This window comes from Sapajus apella, unplaced genomic scaffold (assembly GCF_009761245.1).
Source record: "Sapajus apella isolate SASKATOON/1434 unplaced genomic scaffold, GSC_monkey_1.0 scaffold44, whole genome shotgun sequence".
NCBI classification, from domain to species: Eukaryota; Metazoa; Chordata; class Mammalia; order Primates; family Cebidae; genus Sapajus; species Sapajus apella.
This window is the reverse complement of record NW_022436984.1, coordinates 19,642,908-19,660,453: the sequence shown is the minus strand read 5'-3', so window position 1 is coordinate 19,660,453 and position 17,546 is coordinate 19,642,908. Positions and strand designations below refer to the sequence as shown.

At 42.5% G+C, this 17,546-nt stretch overlaps 1 pseudogene; it reads left to right on the top strand.

Moving 5' to 3' along the window:
* The first annotated feature begins 15,155 nt into the window (after positions 1-15,155).
* LOC116524321 lies at positions 15,156-16,788 on the top strand (annotated as a pseudogene).
* The last annotated feature ends 758 nt before the right edge of the window (positions 16,789-17,546 follow it).

Sequence of the window (17,546 nt, the reverse complement as noted above, 5' to 3'; positions counted from 1 at the left end):
TGTAAGTGAAAGTCTTCAATTCTTAAACATTGCTCCCCCAACCCCAGCAAATTTTAAACACTATAAAGCTCAAACAGTACATTTCTATGGGCTAGATATCATTTTATTTTTCCTCCAACTTTGTGATGTTGAAAACTTTCAAATCCAGGGAAGTTTAAAGGCGAGTAAGACGAACATCTGTATTCCTTACACTCACATATTGCTGGCATTGTACATGTTTACACACTTCATTTATCTCTTTTTCTTTCTACATACACACACACACACACACAAACACTTTTTTGGCTAAATGATTTTGAGAGTAAATTACAAACATGATGATCCTTTACTAAAGAATCCAGCATGTAATTCTCAATAACAAGGACATGTTCCTACATAATCATAACACAATTGTCACATTCGAGAAACTAAACGTGGTACAATATTATCTAATGCATGGTCCATATTCAGACTTCCCCAATTGTCATATACTTTCCTTTTTCTTTTTAAAATCCACAATCTAGTCCAGAATCACACCTTGTACTTAGATGTCAAGTCCCTTTGGTCCCTCTGGTGCAATCTCATCGTTAAGAGTTCCCTTGCCCTCTTTGCCAGTTTAGAAGAGTTCAGGCCAGTTGTTTGAAGACTAAGACTAGATTTGCCTGATATGTATGCTCACGATAAATGGTCAGACATTTTTGGGAAGCATATTACATGGGTGATTTTATGTCCTTCTCAGTACATCACATCAGGGGCAGGTATGTCCATCTGCCCCATTATTGATGATGTCAAGTTTGTCCACATTGTTAAGGTGGTTTCCACTGGCTTTATCCATTATAGGGTGACCCTTTTCCCTTTTTAACTCATAAGCAACCTGTGGAGTGACATTTAGAGACTGTCACCTCTGGCTTATTTAGCACCTTTGTAGGTGTCTTGGGAACACAAAAAGACACAATGGAACAACAGCAACCAGGTGCCTGGTTCCCAAACACTAATCTGAGACCAGCTGCATTGGAACCCCTAGGGACTCTGCAAGCTGTTGGCTCCTGGGCCCAAGGGCCCATTTGAAGCCCATAATCATTTGAAGTGAGGCTTGTATTTTTCATAAAAAACAGAGCATTGTCAGTCCAAAGCATGTATACAAACTAGTGTAGACATAAAGTGCAGCTTCACTGAACTATAGCCATGTATATACACACACACACACACACACACACACACACACACACACACACACACATATATATAGTATATATATTTACACACATATATATATATATAGAGAGAGAGTGCACATTGGATTATAGTAGCATAGCATATTTTGGACAGCATGCAAAATAATGTAGGTATAAGCTCAATTATAGTTACACTGAAAAGATTCCACTTATTTACTTCTTCTGGGCCTCAGTTTACTCATCTGTAGAGTAGATGATATGATGTTATTTCTAAAAGTCCATTTTAGCTGTAATGCTTTAATTTTTTAAATTATTTTGCATCTATTATATGCCATGAGTTTTCCCATATTATATCTCATTTAAGTTGCCAAGAGCTCAGTTTTTACACATTAGGATTCTAAGGCTGAAGAGGGCTAAGTAACTTCTTACAGTCATAAGCCTAGCCAGTAGGCGAACCAGGATTTGAATACTGGTATTCCGAAAACAAGAACAATGTGCTTTAATTCACAGAGGCAGAAAGCAGGGACCGGAAGGAGGAGGAATGGGGAGTGGTTGCTTAATGGACACAGGGTTTCTTTTTGGGGTGACGAAAATTTTCTGGAATTAGATAGTGGTGATGGTTGCACAACATTGTGAATGTACTAAAAGCCACAAAACCAATCTTTAGTTAAAATGGTGAATTTTATGTTAAATGAAATTTGCCTCCATTATTAAAAAAATAAGCAAAACAAAAAAAAAGGCATAGTTTTTTCAACACAATATTGACTTTCTGATCAAAGATTAAACTAAAAACTACACAGAAATACAAGCAGATTTGTGAATGGCTGCTAGTCTTTATCTTCATAAAATAAAAACTTGGAAATAACCTAAATATCCAACAATAGGAAATTAGTTAGATAAATTGTGAGAGAGCAAATGAGGGAATGGTATGGAGCCATTCCAAATTATGTTTTTGTTTTTTTTTTTTTTGGAGACAGTGTCTCGTTCTGGAGCACAGTGGCACAGCCTTGGCTCACTGCAACCTCCACCTCCTGGGTTCAAGCTATTCTGCTGCCTCAGCCTCCTGAGTAGCTGGGATTATAGGCGTCCACCACCACGTCCAGCTAATTTTCTGTATTTTAGTAGAGACAGGGTGTCACCATGTTGCCCAGACTGGTCTCGAACTCCTGACCTTGTGATCTGCCCGCCTCAGCCTCCCAAAGTGCTGGGATTATAGGCATGAGCCACTGTGCCTGACCCAGATTATGTTTTAAAAGAAATTTTAAGGACATAGGAATGTGCTTATGCTGTAACATTCAAGGAAAACGAAGAGGATGCAACATTATACAGAGTTCTATACAGCGCATGTGTCTGTGCTTAAAAAAGAGCTCTAGCTGGAAATATGCCAAACTGTTAACATTGGCCATCGCCTGGTTGGGGGATAATAAATGGTTTCTTTCTTCTCTGCACTTTTTTGTATATTTCAAGTTTTCTCTAGTAAGTGTTTGTTACTTTTATAATAAAAAAGTACAGTAAAAGTTATTCAAACAAATTTAGCAAAGTTTTTCCTGTATTCTCCCTGACTCTGGGTAGAGTTCCCAGGACCTTTCCTCTCCCCTGCACCCTGCCCAGATAAATAACAAGCAGATAAATATTTCAAAGGTCCTGATCTCAGATGCTGCCCAATTCCAGCAGCAAATTAAAGGGACACTGCCCTGCTCACTGCCCTGCTTATGTCCTTGGAACACCCTATTTTTATGGCCAGAAGCCCTAAAGTTTCTCTCAGGAATCTGGACAGGCCTTACAGGAAGCAGCTGGTCAGCCATAGGATAGTGGAAAAGGGGGAGTGGATGTAGAAGGCCTCATGGCTCCTCCTGTTCAGGGCAAGGGATGTTCTGTTAAAAAACTAACCCATGAAGTGTTATCAGTCATTAACACCTCAGTGTGACTGAGCTTGTCAGTTTCCTGAGAATGGGCTGATAAGAAGAGAAGGAAGCCACACCCCCCAAGAATAATGACAAAATCAAAGTTAAATTTCTTTAGCTTCTTGCACATTGACTCTCAAAAGTGGCTTCTATAAATATACAAAATTAGCAAGGACTGAGGTCATTTAGGGACAGAGACTGTCTGTCCTAGCTTTACACTGGTGTATTAGTCCATTTTGCATTGCTATAAAGGAATACCGGAGGCTGGGTAATTTATAGAGAAAAGAGGTTTATTTGGCTCATGGTTCTACAGACTGTACTCGAAGCATGGTGCCAGCATCTGCCTCTGGTGAGAACTCAGGAAGCTTACATCATGGTGGAAGGCAAAGGGGGAAGAGGCATGTCACAAGGTAAGAGAGAGCAAGAGAGGTGCCAGGCCATTTTTAAAGCAGTTATCACGTAAACGAATAAAGCAGGACCTCACTCATTACCATGGGGAGGACACCAAGCCTTTCGTGAGGGACTCGCCCCTGTAATCCAAACACCTCCCACCAGGCCCCACCTCCAACACTGGGGATTGCATTTCAACATGAGATTTGGAGGGGACAAATATCCAAACCATATGAACTGGTAACACCTGTTTGAAAAAAATACAGCTTGAAAAAAATACCAATGCCCAGTACCACTCCAGAGATTCCAACATTCTTGGTCTCAGGTAGGATCCAATCATCAGGATTTTCTTAAACTCCCCCACCCTCAACATTCCGGCCAGGGTTGAGAAGTATGAGATTTATGTATCTTCTTCCAACAGTGCTTTGGTGTTAAAGATAAAGCACAGTTGATCTTTGAACAACACGGGTTTAAACTGCGGGTGTCCACTTGTACACAGATTTTCCTCCACCTCGGCCACCCCTGACACAGCAAAACCAAGCCCTCCTCTTCCTCCTTCTGTCTGCCTACAACAAGGATGAAGACCTTTATGATAATCCATTTCCACTTAATAGATACATTTTATTTTCTTTAAGATTTGCTTAATAGACTGGGCGCAGCGGCTTACGCCTGTAATCCCAACACTTTCGGAGGCCGAGGCGGACAGATCACAAGTTCAGGAGATCGAGCCATCCTGGCTAAGGTGGTGAAACCCCATCTTTACTAAAAATACAAAAAATTAGCTGGCCATGGTGGCACACACCTGTAGTGCCAGCTACTCAGGAGGTTGAGGTTCGCTTGAACCCAGGAGGCAGAAGTTGCAGTGAGCCGAGATTGCACCGCTGCACTCTAGCCTGGGCAAGAGAGTGAGACTCTGTCTTAAAAAAAAAAAAAAAAATATATATATATATATATATATATATATATTTTCTTAATAACATTTTCTTTTCTCTAGCTTACTTTATTGTAAGAATACAGTATATAGTACATGTAATATACAAAATATATTTTAATCAGTTATTTAGTTTCTCCGTAAGGCTTCTAGTTAACAATAGGCTGCTATTAATTAAGTTTTTGGGAGCCAAAAGTTCTACATGGATTTTCAACTGCCTGGGGGCATTATTCTAAGGTGAATGATAAAGAGTACTGCTAATAAAAGCATTCATAAGCACTTGACAATAAGTGATTTCTTCTTTTCTGAGGAATAATTTAGGATTAAGAAAAAAACCACCTACGCTTGAGCATAATCAGGATTCATAGCCTTATTCTGTTAGAAAAAGAAACAAAGAAATTGATCAGAGATGCAAAGGGAGATTTGTTTGGGAAGATGTTATTTATAACATTTTGAGGTAACATTATCATCTGTTGTTTTTGATTCCTCGAAACCTGGAACAAATTGAAGTTAGTCAAGAAAAGAAACCACAAGAATACAAGCAGGTAAAAAATGTTAAACTGATATACTTTCAGTCTTGGGCATGAGGCTAGTTCTCTACCTGTCTGCATGAATTGGGTCCTCCTGTTTGCAAATAAAGGAGATATACTGTATTTGGATTAATTCAGCTAATGAGGGCTCTTTGAAAGTGTACAAAGCGTAACGAACAGGAAACAACCTCAAATGCACTACAAGCCAGATCTCAGGGAGGCTGAATCACCAGCTGGAAAATATGTTATTGTTTAGGGACAACACAGCTGGAGTGACATGGGCGTCTGGCCATCCCCTTAGCAACAGATGCTGAAATTCCTTCTGTCAAACTGCATCATTATGGCGACTGAGCCACTCTCATCCTCTTGCTACCCAGCTCCTACCACTTGGACCTTCTGAGCCTTTCCAGGGCCGACTCCCTGGAAGGACTCTAATTTGTTCTGCTTTTTAATTCATAACATCAACAAATATTAGTTAAACATCAATCAGTACCCGGCTCTTTTTTAGGCATCAAGGATACAGTTAAGCAAAATGCATAAAGTCCCTGTGCTCATGGTGATTACATTCTAGTGGAGGAAGACAACAAAATTACACAGACACATCAGATGTGATGTGTTTGTGGCAAGGCAGAGAGGGCAGATGCCAGATTTCCATTTTCACTGTGTAGACATCTCCACTGCAAGAGGTCAAAGTACCCGGAAACTCAAGAATCTTCTATAAGAAGTGTAGCACACATCAGCCCCACAGAGTGACCTGGTATAAGAAGGGCAAGGATTCCTGGGGTGCCCAGGGAAAAAGTGCTGTGATGGGAAACAGAGTGGCAATGGTGGGCACACAAAGTCTGTTTTCTAGAAGAAGGCTAACATCACCAAGAGCTTTGTCCCAAGGCTGGAACACGTCCCACCCAACTGCAGATCAAGAGGGTGCTGGCTGTTCAGGGATACAAGCACTTTGAGCTGGGAAAAGATAAGAGGAGAAAGAGCCAAGTAATCCATTTCTAGACTTCAGGACTTTTTTGTTCTTTTAATTTTGAGGAAGTGACCTGTAGGGAAATACAGTGATAATCCGTTTTTTTGTTGTTTTTCTGAGACAACATTTTGCTCTTTGCTCTTGTTGCCCAAGCTGGAGTGCAATGGTGCAATCTTAGCTCACTGCAACCTCCGCCCCCTGGGTTCAAGTTTTTCTGTCATCTCAGCCTCCCAAGTAGCTGGGATTACAGGTGTGTGCCACCATGCCCGGCTAACTTTTTGTATTTTTAGTAGACACGGGGTTTCACCATGTTAGTGAGGCTGGTCTCAAACTCCCGACCTCAGGCCATCCATCCACCTCAGCCTCCCAAAGTGCTGGGATTACAGGCATGAACCACTGTACCCAGCGTCATAATCTTACTAAAGGTCAGACAGTGCTACATGCAGAGAAGAAGGATGAAGTGTCATAAAGGGAGAGAGAGTGAGAGGAGGTGCCATGTTTCATGGAGTGGTAAGGGAGGACTTCTCTGAAGCTGAACTTCAAAATGAGATCTGCAGACAGCAAGGATACATCTGGGAGCGCCTTCCAAGCAATGGAAAGAGTAAATGCTAAACTCTGGGTTGGGAGAGGCAGGGAAGGGTGCTTGCTGTATTTCAGGGAGAGCAAAGAGGCCGATGTGGCTGGAACACAGTGAAGGGGAGAGGAAGAAGGAGAGATATGGCTGAGGCTCTAGAGCTCATAGGAGGCCAACACCACAGGAGTTCTTCCGGGCTCCCGTAGGGGATTTGTTTCCCTCTCCCCTACAAGGAGATAGAAGCCCCGGGAGGGTTCAGAGCGGAGGAGTGATATGATCTATTTTTTTTTCTATTAAGATAATTTTTTGTTGGAAAAGTTTCAGGTTTACAGAAAATTTGGTGGAAAAGTACAGAAAGTTCCTATATACCAGCTCTCCTCAGATCCCCCTGCTATTTACCTCTTATATTAGTGTGGTACATTTTTTATCATTGATGAACCAATACTGATACACTATTATTAACTCAAATCCATTCTTCATAGTAGGGGTCGCTATTTGAGCTGCACAGATCCTATGAGTTTTGGCAAATGTATAGCATGATCTACTTTTGTGTTAGGCAGGATCACTCTCGCTGCGGTGAGGAGAGGATGGGGATGAGGATGGAGCAAGGAGGTGGCTGCAGGTCTCTGGGTGCAATGTGGGTGATTTGGGACTGGGTGATGCCTATGGGGGTGGGATGAGGCAGTCAGGTAGAGCCAACAGGAATTGCTGATGGATTCCATGGAGGGAGCAGGTAGGAAGCAGGAGCAGAATTAAGGATGATGGCAAGGTTTTCGGCTGGAATGACTAAAATAAAGTTGCTAGGCTAGTGAAATATTGGAAAGAAAGGGTGGGAAAAGTCAGAAATTTAGACATAGTTCAGTTGAGCCATCCAAGTAGACATTTAGGACAGGAATTGAACAGATACATGGTGTTCAGGGGAAAGGTCTGGACTGAAGTGTACGTGGGGGATTATCGGCATCTTCGTGCTGAATGTGGGACTGGATGGGTTGAACTAAGAGCGAGTATGGAAGGTGAAGAGAAGGAGCTGAGGATTGAATCCTGGGATCCTCCAACATCCAAAAAATAAAAAAATAAAGACATTTTCTTTGGATGTTGGAGGATCCCAGGGTTCAAACAAGAAATTTAAGAAAATGAAGCGCATCTTGCAAAGGAGGCCAAGAAGCAGCAGCCAATGAAGTTGAGAATCAAGAAACAGTGATCTTCGACATCAGAAGAAGCGAGGCCTCACAGGAGAGTGATCTGACCACTGCGTCAAATGCTGCTGGGAGAAGGAGGAGGATGAGCACTGAGAAGCAGCCACTGCGTATCAGCTTGCATCATGACAACCACTGTTGGCTCTGATGGGAGCAGACTGATGGGGCAGAGACCTAACTGAATGAGTTTAAGAAACAAGGAGAGGAGAGGAACCCCTCCTTGAAGAAGACAGTGAGTGTAGACAACTCTTTCAAGGAATTTTGAAATAAAATGGAGCAGGAGAATATGGCTCTACAGGGTTGTGAGGTGATGGTGAAGTTTTGGGGCATAGGATTGGGGAATGGAACACGATGTGTCATGGATCACCCAGCCAGCATCTGGCGGGGCACAGCCCTGGGGTCAGAGACCTTATAGCTGCAACCTTGCCGGCCCAGGGTTGCCCATACCTACTCCTTGTCATTTGGCTGTGGCTAGTGCTGGCTGTCATGTAGTCCCCAAACCTGATGACCCCCTAGGTGAGAATCTCCCAGGATGTGGGTGCAGTAGCCACCCAGGCTTCCCAGTAAAAGGCGGTGTTTCTGACCTGCTCCTTGTGTGGCCAGTCCAGGATGATCTTTTTCTTTGAAGCAAATGACACACTTCTAAAATAATTCCGAGAAGGACAACCACCTTTGTTGATAACACTGAGCACCTGTGCTGACAGTTGCATAGCCATGTCTATATGGGTCCTCTGCCTTCCTCTGCAGAACTTCACATTCTTCTAAGCTCCTTCACAGACAGATCTCATTCAGATCTCTAAGCCCCCATGCAGTAGAAGGGGTCAACATTATTTCCCTCATTTTATAGTTGGAGCCCTGAAAGATTAGAGATTTGACCAGGGTCACACAGGAAGCTGGTATTAGGATCCAGGTATCCTGATCCAAGACCAGTGATCTGGATTTTTTGGGGCTGCCTAGGTAGCCAGCCTGCTCTGAGCCCTGTGGAGTATCAGAAATGTTTTCTCTACACCCAGGTTCAGGGCAGGGTCTGGGCCTCATGAGCCCATACATGTTCCATACGTGGTGGTATGGCGGGTGCCCTTAAAGGGCAGGTCCCAACAGCACCATCAGGAAGCTCTGACCCAGGCCGAAGATCCCACCTTGGGCGTAAGAGGTCTGAGAGAACCATCAGATTAACACTCCATTCGACATGCAGAGCCTTCAAGCCTGAGAGCAGGGTGACACCCAGTTTGGTATCTGGGATGCCAGCACAGTTGCCTCTTCTGTTCACAGATTCTCCTTACTGGTTTCCTCTGGATTTCTCAGTCTAGACAAGGATGGCGATGAGACTTTGGCAATGTGTCAGTTCTTTGGGCCCTGTGGCTCTCAGGCCTTGAATCCCACCTTAGGGAGGTTTTCTTTCTCACAAGGGCCCAGCCCCCTCAACACCCTACCCTGGATAAAGCCTGGCTTCTGGCATTACCTCCAAGTCCCTCTCCTTTCTAGGCCTTTCCATCTTGCTTCCCAGGCCTCTGGGAACACAGGACCTGCCTTCTGCCCTGAGGCTCCTGACCTGGAAAAAGCAGCTGCTTTTCCTCCTGGGGCAAATGAGCACTTCAGAGGGAATGGCTCAGAAGGGCATCATTGCTCATGAGGACATTTTGGGCAGCTCCCAGAGCTCTGTGGGGACGGATGGCCTTCACAGTAAGCTTCAGACACTCTCCCCTTATGCCATACTGTGCTTTCCCTCCCAGCCACTCACTCAGTTTTGTTGGCCTTCTCTCTGTCCTCCCTCTCTTTTCCCCTGGCATAGCACCCGCCACACTGACTGAGTCACCTGGAAAATGTGAGAAATCACTTAATAAAGAGCGGCCCTGGGGAAATGGACAGGTAAATGGCTTTAAATAAATGATAATGTCTTATGCTTAATTTAATAAGAACTATGCCCACAGTACCTTCACTAGTAAGGAAGACAGACAGCAGATAAGTGGAGGAGATGAACAAGCTGTCAGCACTGGAGCATGTAATTTCTGTGAGCTGAAGTTCCCTCTCCGGATGCAAATGGGACTGTGCCAGGGAAAGCAGCTCTCTGTGTTGCCCTATGGAGAGAAGCAGGGACTGGGAACCAGGCCAGCCTCACATCGATTCCAGATCCAGCAGTTACTAGCTGTGTGACTTTGGGGAAATTACTGAGCTTCTCTGAGTTACATCCAGGAAATGGGGGTGACAAGACCTATTTAACATTCTACATATATGTGAGAGATGCCAGACACCATGTTAAATGCTGGGGACACACAGAAGGACCAGCTGTCAGAAACGCCACAGGTGGAGGTGAAATGGCAAGAAGACTGGAGCGATAGGGACTGAGCCAGTTCACAGAGGGGCTGGAAAAGCTTTACCACCACACGGGAAGAGGCGCAGCTGGCATTTGATGGCATGTGGTCAGGAATCCTGGAAAATCAGACTCCCATCCTGCAGATTATTTCTTCTCTCTTTTTCTCAGCCTCAGAAAGTTCTCACTGGAAGGAATAGGAGCCAAATAGGAATCAAAATTGCACTCAATTGCTGCACAAGTGCAGCTCTTAGGTTGGGTTGAAGCATGAGGCTTAGACTCTAAGAAGTCCTGCTTCCCCCCTAGATCTAAATACAGTTTGTGAGCTCACCATTTTCTAGCTGGGATTGCATGGCAGAAATCAGAGGTACAGGGGAATTAATACAGCCAGGCTTGTAGAGTAAAATATGGACTCATTACTAAGTCAGCTTGCCAATCAGCTGAATGCAGAAAGACACGTGGATGCACATGATCCATTAATGCACGACACACCCACCTACTTCTCCATGGCACTAAATCAGCAGTTCTCAATGCTGAGCTTTCCAGTTAACAATAATTGAGAGCGAGTCGGGAAGAAGCAGCAGAGAGGACCTTGGAATAGGATAGGAGCGGAGGTTACAGTAAAATCTCCTTTCTTCCAAATGAATCAGATTAAGACTCTGGAAGCCCAGTGGGAAACGCCTAAGGCTGTTCGGGCAGGTGAGTGACAAGGTAAGATTTGCATCTTTAAGGAGTACCGCTGCTGGTTTTCTTCCCTCATGATCAACCAGGAGGAATTGTGAGATAGAAAACTGTGAGAACACCCAAGCATGATAGAAGATGTTTTGATTTGTGGCGTGGGAAGTGGTGACTCTGGCCTGGGCTAGATGTGTTCTGGCTTCCAGTACTCCCTGGGAGGGTAAACTGAGCAGTGAACTGCTAGAGTTCTGCTCCTGATTCTCCACCACCGTTTCTCTGTGTCAAACAGGTGCTGTCCCCATCCCTCTGGTGCCTCAGAACTAAAATCAGGCAAAGCAGGAGCCCTGAGCTCAAAAGCAAGTGACAAAAATAGGTGGGGACCAACTGGCCTCCTTTCCCACTCCAGCTCCTTCCAGTCCTGAGGGTTTGGAAATTACACCCTGGGGAGTGTCTCCTTCTAATGCACTTCTCACTCTGGGAGGAGGAGAAAAGACCAGAACTGACCTGACAGTTGTTTTCTGGAGTGAGCAGCAATTGACTGTGTTTTATGTGAGTGAGGACAGACATGACTTTACTGGGTTCTGGGTACCCTTCCTTCATAAAATATATTAAAAATCATATATTGTGCCTTCATTGATATAAAGATGAAAATAATCCAGGCTGGCCTGGGTGCAGTGGCTCACACCTGTAGTCCCAGCACTTTGGGAGGCCAAGGCGGGTGGATCACCTGAGGTCAGGAGTTTGAGACCAGCCTGGCCAATTTGGTGAAACACCGTCTCTACTAAAAATACAAGAAATTAGCTGGATGTGGTGGTGGATGCCTGTAATCCCAGCTACTTGGGATAATGAGGTGGGAGAACTGCTTGAATCCGGAAGGCAGAGGTTGCAGTGAGCTGAGATTGTGCCACTACACTCCAGCCTGGACATGACAGAGTGACACTCCATCTCAAAAAAAAAAAAAAAAAAAAAAATCTAGGCTGAATTCATTTATTATTATTCCTTATTATTATATTCATTTATTTTTCAGCTAGTGAAATAAATTAGAAACAAAACATTTCCATGGGCACTTAAAAATATTGTGGGCCCTAGGCTCCGTGTGTGTTTGTGGCTGGTGAATAAGCTGGCCTTGAGCGGGGACTGTGGTTTTCAGGTGCTGGAAGCTCTCTCCACCCTAAGGTTTATTCATTGCCATCTCTTGAGTCTTTTGAAATCTTCACAGATTAGAAGCTGGCCCTCCTCCCACGGTTATTGCCTGATACATTAGCCAATACCCTTAGGAGAAAATGAGCCCTCAGCCAAAATAGGCTGGCAATTTGAAAAGCTCATAATACAAGAACTAAGTAGAAATATTAATTAGGAACATATACTCTTATTAAAGAACACAATAGATGGATAAATAGCAGGATGATTACAACCTAGAAATGAATTTCTATGCCCAAAAATGAAATGGAAAAAAACTCTCAAAGAGAAAAAGGAAAGAATTAGAACATATGCAAGGGAAGTTAGGGGATATGAATTTTAGAGGTAGAAATGCCGATGTCTGGATAATAGGAATTATCAGAAAGAGAAAAAGGGATAAAATACCTTATGAAATAATAGATATGTATTTCCTGAAATTAAAAAAAGAACTGAGCAACCTCAGATGGAAAGGATCTGTAAGAGTATCAAAGAGGAGAAAAAAGGGAAGACTCCTACCTACCTATAATGCAGTGAAATTTAAGACTATCAAGGACAAATAATCTAAAAGCCTAGAGAATTCATCAGGGTGCCTGGATATAAAATTAATATTCAAAAGTCAATTGCATTTCTATATACAAGCGACAAGCAATAGAAGATGCAGTTAAGAAAAGGCATCATTTACAGTAGCATTGAAGAATATAAAATATGCAGGCATAAATATAACAAGTGACATTAGAAAATGGGAATGTTATTAAGAGATATTTAAAACACATAAATGGACGGAAAATACTTAATTTATGAACTGACAAGCTTATTATCATAGAGATGTCAATTCCTCCCAACGTGATTTATAAACTAAATGCAATTCCATTGAAAATCCATTGGGAGGCTTTTAAAAATGAAACATGAGAAAACAACTCTAAAATTTAATTGGAAAACCATAAGGCCAAAAATAGATAGGGTGCTTCTGAAGATGAGCAGGGAATTGCCTTACTGGATATCAAGACTTATTTTTAGGCTCTCATGGCCTAAACAATGTGGACTCCTGTGAGATGTAGGTATAGACAAATTGATCAATGTAATAGAACAGAGTTCAGACCCGGATGTGGAGGTTGCAGTGAGCCGAGATCACGCCACTATACTCCAGCCTGGGCATCAAAGAAAAAATTTTTTTCAAAAAAATTGTTATCATTAGAATAATGATTCATATAGCATGAAACTGTAGTAAATAATAGATGTCACATTAAACCAATGAGAACAAAAGGGATTAGTCAATAAATGAAACTGGGAGAAAATGGTTACTCAAAGAAAAATAGGTTAAGTTAGATACTTTCTTTACAGTTACAAATGGATTAGACTTAAATGCCAAGAACAAAACTTTAATATTCTTAGGAAAAAACATGTGTGAATATTTTTTAGGCCTGGGGGTAGGAAAGGGTTTCTTAAAACACAAAAAGTGTTGGTTAAAATATAAAAGATGAATTAATTTGATTATATTAAAAGTAAAAATTTTTGTCTGTCAAGAGACAATTTAAAGTAAAAAAGACAAATTATACATTGGGAGAAATTTGCAATATATGCAACTGACAAAAATTAGTATCAGGAATATTTTCATGTATATAACAACGATTTTAAATAAGAGGATAGACCCACTCAACCCAACAGAGAGATGGACAACAGACACGAACAGAGATTTCACAGAAAGGAAGCTATATGGCCAATAAACATGAGAAGATGTTCCACATCACTGGTGATTAGGAACCACAAATCAAGATCATAATGAAACAGTGTTTTCATCCATTGAATTGGAAATATTTAAAAGTCAAACAATACCAAGTTTTTAGAGTGTGTGAATCCACATTCACAGGGTCTCTTGTACATTGCTGGTGGGAGCATAAATTGGTGAAACCATTTCTATAAAAAAGTTTAGCATTATTTTCTAAAGTTGAAAATAAACATAATCTATGCCCCAGATTTTCACTCACTCACATGTACTCAGGAAACACATGTAAGAGTATTCACAGCAGTGCTGTTCACAATAGCCAAAATCTGGAAACAATCCAAATGTCTATCTCCAAAGAGTGGAAGATTATACTCTGGCATATTCTCACATAGGGGTTAAAATAAATAAACTGTAATGATAAACAATAATATTAATAAACCTAAGCAGTATAATATCAAGTGAAAAATGTAAGTTTCCCCTAAATTACATGCAGCATGACATCACTTTTACAAAGTTAGGTAAAAAAATTAAAATTACATTTAAGAAGTTATATGGATACAATAAGACTATTAAAAAGAAGTACAAGTCTTTTCTGTGCAACAGTAAGATCCAAGCTGAGAGGCAAATCAAGAATGCAATCCCATTTACACTAGCTGCAAAATAAATAAATAAATAAAATGCCTAAAAATAACAGCTAACCAGAGAGGTAGAGGGTCTCTGCAACAAAAGAAATCACAGATGACACAAACAAATGGGAAAACATTCCACCCTCATGGACAGGAAAAAATCAATATTGTTAAAATGGCCATACTGCCCAAAGCAACCTACAGATTCAATGTTATTCTTATCAAGCTACCAATGACATTTTTCACAGAACTAGAAAAAACTATTCTAAAATTTATGTGGAAGCAATAAAGAGCCCAAATAGCCAAAGCAATCCTAAGCAAAAAGAAAAAGCTGAAGGCATTACATTACTTGACCTTAAACTACACTATAAGGCTATAATAACCAAAACAGCATGGTACTGGTACGAAAACATACATAGAGCAATGCAACAGAACAGAAAACCCAGAAATGAAGCCACATACCTACAACAATCTGATTTTCAACAAAGTCAACAAAAATAAGGAATGGGGAAAGGACTCTCTATTCAATAAACAGTACTGGGATAGCTGGCTGGCTACATGCAGGAGAATGAAACTGGACCCCTACCTTTCACTGTATACAAAAAGTACCTTGAGATAGATCAAAGATTTAAACATAAGACCTCAAACTATAAGACTCCTAGGAAACACCATTCTGGACATAGCCTTTGGGAAAGAATTTATGACTAAGTTCTCAAAAGCAATTGCAACAACACAAAAAATTGATTCATGGAAACTAATTAAACTAAAGAGCTTCTGCACAGCAAAAGAAACATCAACAGATTAAACAGCCCACAGAATGGTAGAAAATATTTGCAAACTATGAATCTGACAAAGGTCTAATATCCATAATATATAAGGAACCTAAATCAACAAGCAAAAAGCAATCCCATTTAAAAATGTGAAAAAACATTGAACAGACACTTCTCAAAAGAAGACTTATAACGGGGCGGGGAGAGAAGCAGAGCCTGTCTGAGCCACATCCCCAAGTACCGGCACAGGCCTGGAGCCACCTTCAAGGTCCTCATCTCTACTAAGTGCCTCTTTGCATAGCACCAGTCCGCCTACATGCTGTCTATGGACTGCTACAGCTGGACGGGCAATGGCAGGTCAGGGAGGTGCAGCATGACCCAATGGGCCAGTCGCTGGGAACAAGATCTGTCAGTTTAAGCTGGTTCTGCTGGGGGAGTCTGCAGTGGGCAAATCCAGCCTGGTCCTCTGCTTCGTCAAGGGATACTTTCACGAGTACCGGGAGAGCACATCAGAACGGCCTTCCTCACACAGACTGTCTGCTGGGATGACACAACAGTCAAGTTTGAGATTTGAGACACAGCCGGACAAGAGTGGTATCACAGCCTGGCCCCCATGTACTAAGGAGGGGGGCAGGCTGCCATTGTGGTCTATGGCATCACCAACACAGATACATTTGCATGGGCCAGGAACTGGGTGAAGGAGCTACAGAGGCAGGCCAGCCCCAACATCCTCATTGCACTTGAGGGTAACAAGGCAGACCTGACGAGCAAGAGAGGCATGGAATTCCAGGAAGCACAAGCCTATGCAGACAACAGTAGTTTGCTGTTGACGTAGTCATCAGCAGACTGCAACGAATGTGAATGAAATTTTCATGACAATAGCTAAGAAGCTTCCCAAGTAGGAGCCTCAGAATGCAGCTGGTGCTCCAGGCCCAAACCAAGGTGTGGACCTCCAGGAGAACAACCCAGCCAGCCTCAGCCAGTGCTGCAGCAAATGAGTCCCCTTTGCCTGCCCACTGCCCCCATCTTCTTCACCTGAACGACTCGACTGGGCTCCACTCTAACCAATTGCACTTAAGGACTCGGGCCACCACTGGGGAGGTGGGGAGGAGAGTGAGGGAGAGGTCCATCATGATTTCTCCATATAATTTTGATCATAGGCTGGAGTAAGTTATTTCACCTGCACCTTTCTGTACAAATACTAATTCAATTTTAAGTCTTAAGTCACTTTTTAAAAACATATATGATCTGCTCTTCCCACTTCCTCTGGTTTCTGCTGCTCTCCCATTTTCCCTTGCTGGGAGTAGCAACATGCTCCTGTCCCCCCACCCTTGTATATGGGAACAGTGGGGTCAGAGCAGCTACCCTTTCTTTCCCTACTGTAGAACAGTGGACCCAGCAAGGCATCCACATCCTCAACTTGTTCAGGGTAGTCTTGGGTTTGGGTGGTGGGGCAAACCTTGGGAAGGGGCTTGGGAAGGGAGAGGCAGCTCTTCCCTCAGCTGGCTGTCATCAGGCTGCAGCCCCATCCTCCTCACCCCTGCCCTCCCTGCTGGGAAGCCACAACATTATCACAGCATTATTGTGACAGCCACGAACCCATTGCCCACAACCTCTCCACCCTCGGTCACCCCGACCTGTGGCTCTGAGCCCTGTTCTGAACAAATCACAATGATGAGTATTTGGAGGTAGGTGGGTAGGCAAGGGAGTGGGAGGGGACGGAACCAACTTTTTCTGTATTTTGTATTGTATGTTTTCTTCAATATGTAGCCAATTGGTATCTTGTCAATATAGTCAGCCGATTAATCAAAAAAAGAAAAAAAAAACACTTATAACAACAACCACTGCAGCCAACAAGCATATAAAAAAAAAAGCTCAATGTAGTCACTAATCACTAGGGAAATGCAAATCGAAACCTCAATGAGATACCATCTCACACCATCAGAATAGCTATTATTGAAAAGCAAAAAAATAACATGCTGGTGAGGCTGTGGAGAAAAGAGAATGCTTATCTACACGCTTCTGGTGGGAATATAAATTAGTTTGGCCACAGTGGAAAGCAGTTTAGAGATTTCTCAAAGAACTTAACATAGAGCTACAATTTGACCAAGCAATCTCATTATTGGGTGTATACCCAAAGGAACAGAAATCGTTCTGCCATAAAGACACATGCGCGTGTATGTTCATCATAGCGCTATTCACAACAGCAAAGACATGGAATCAACCCAGATGTCTATCAACAGTGGACTGGCTAAGGAAAATGTGGTACATATACCTCATGGAATACTATGCAGCCATAAAAAGAATGAGATCATGTCCTTTGCAACAACATGGATGGAGCTGAAGGTTATGATCCTAAGCAACTTAACACAGGAATGCTGCATGTTCTCACAAGTGGAAGCTGAACATTGATACACATGGACACAAAGAAGGGAACAACAGACACCAGGGCCTCCTTGAGAGCGGAGAGTGGGAGTTACCTGTTGGGTGTTATGCTCATTACTTGGGTGACAAAATTATCTGTACACCAAAACCCTGCAACACACAATTTACCCATGTAACAAACATGCACATGTATCCTTTGAACCTAAAATAAAAGTTGGAAAGTTT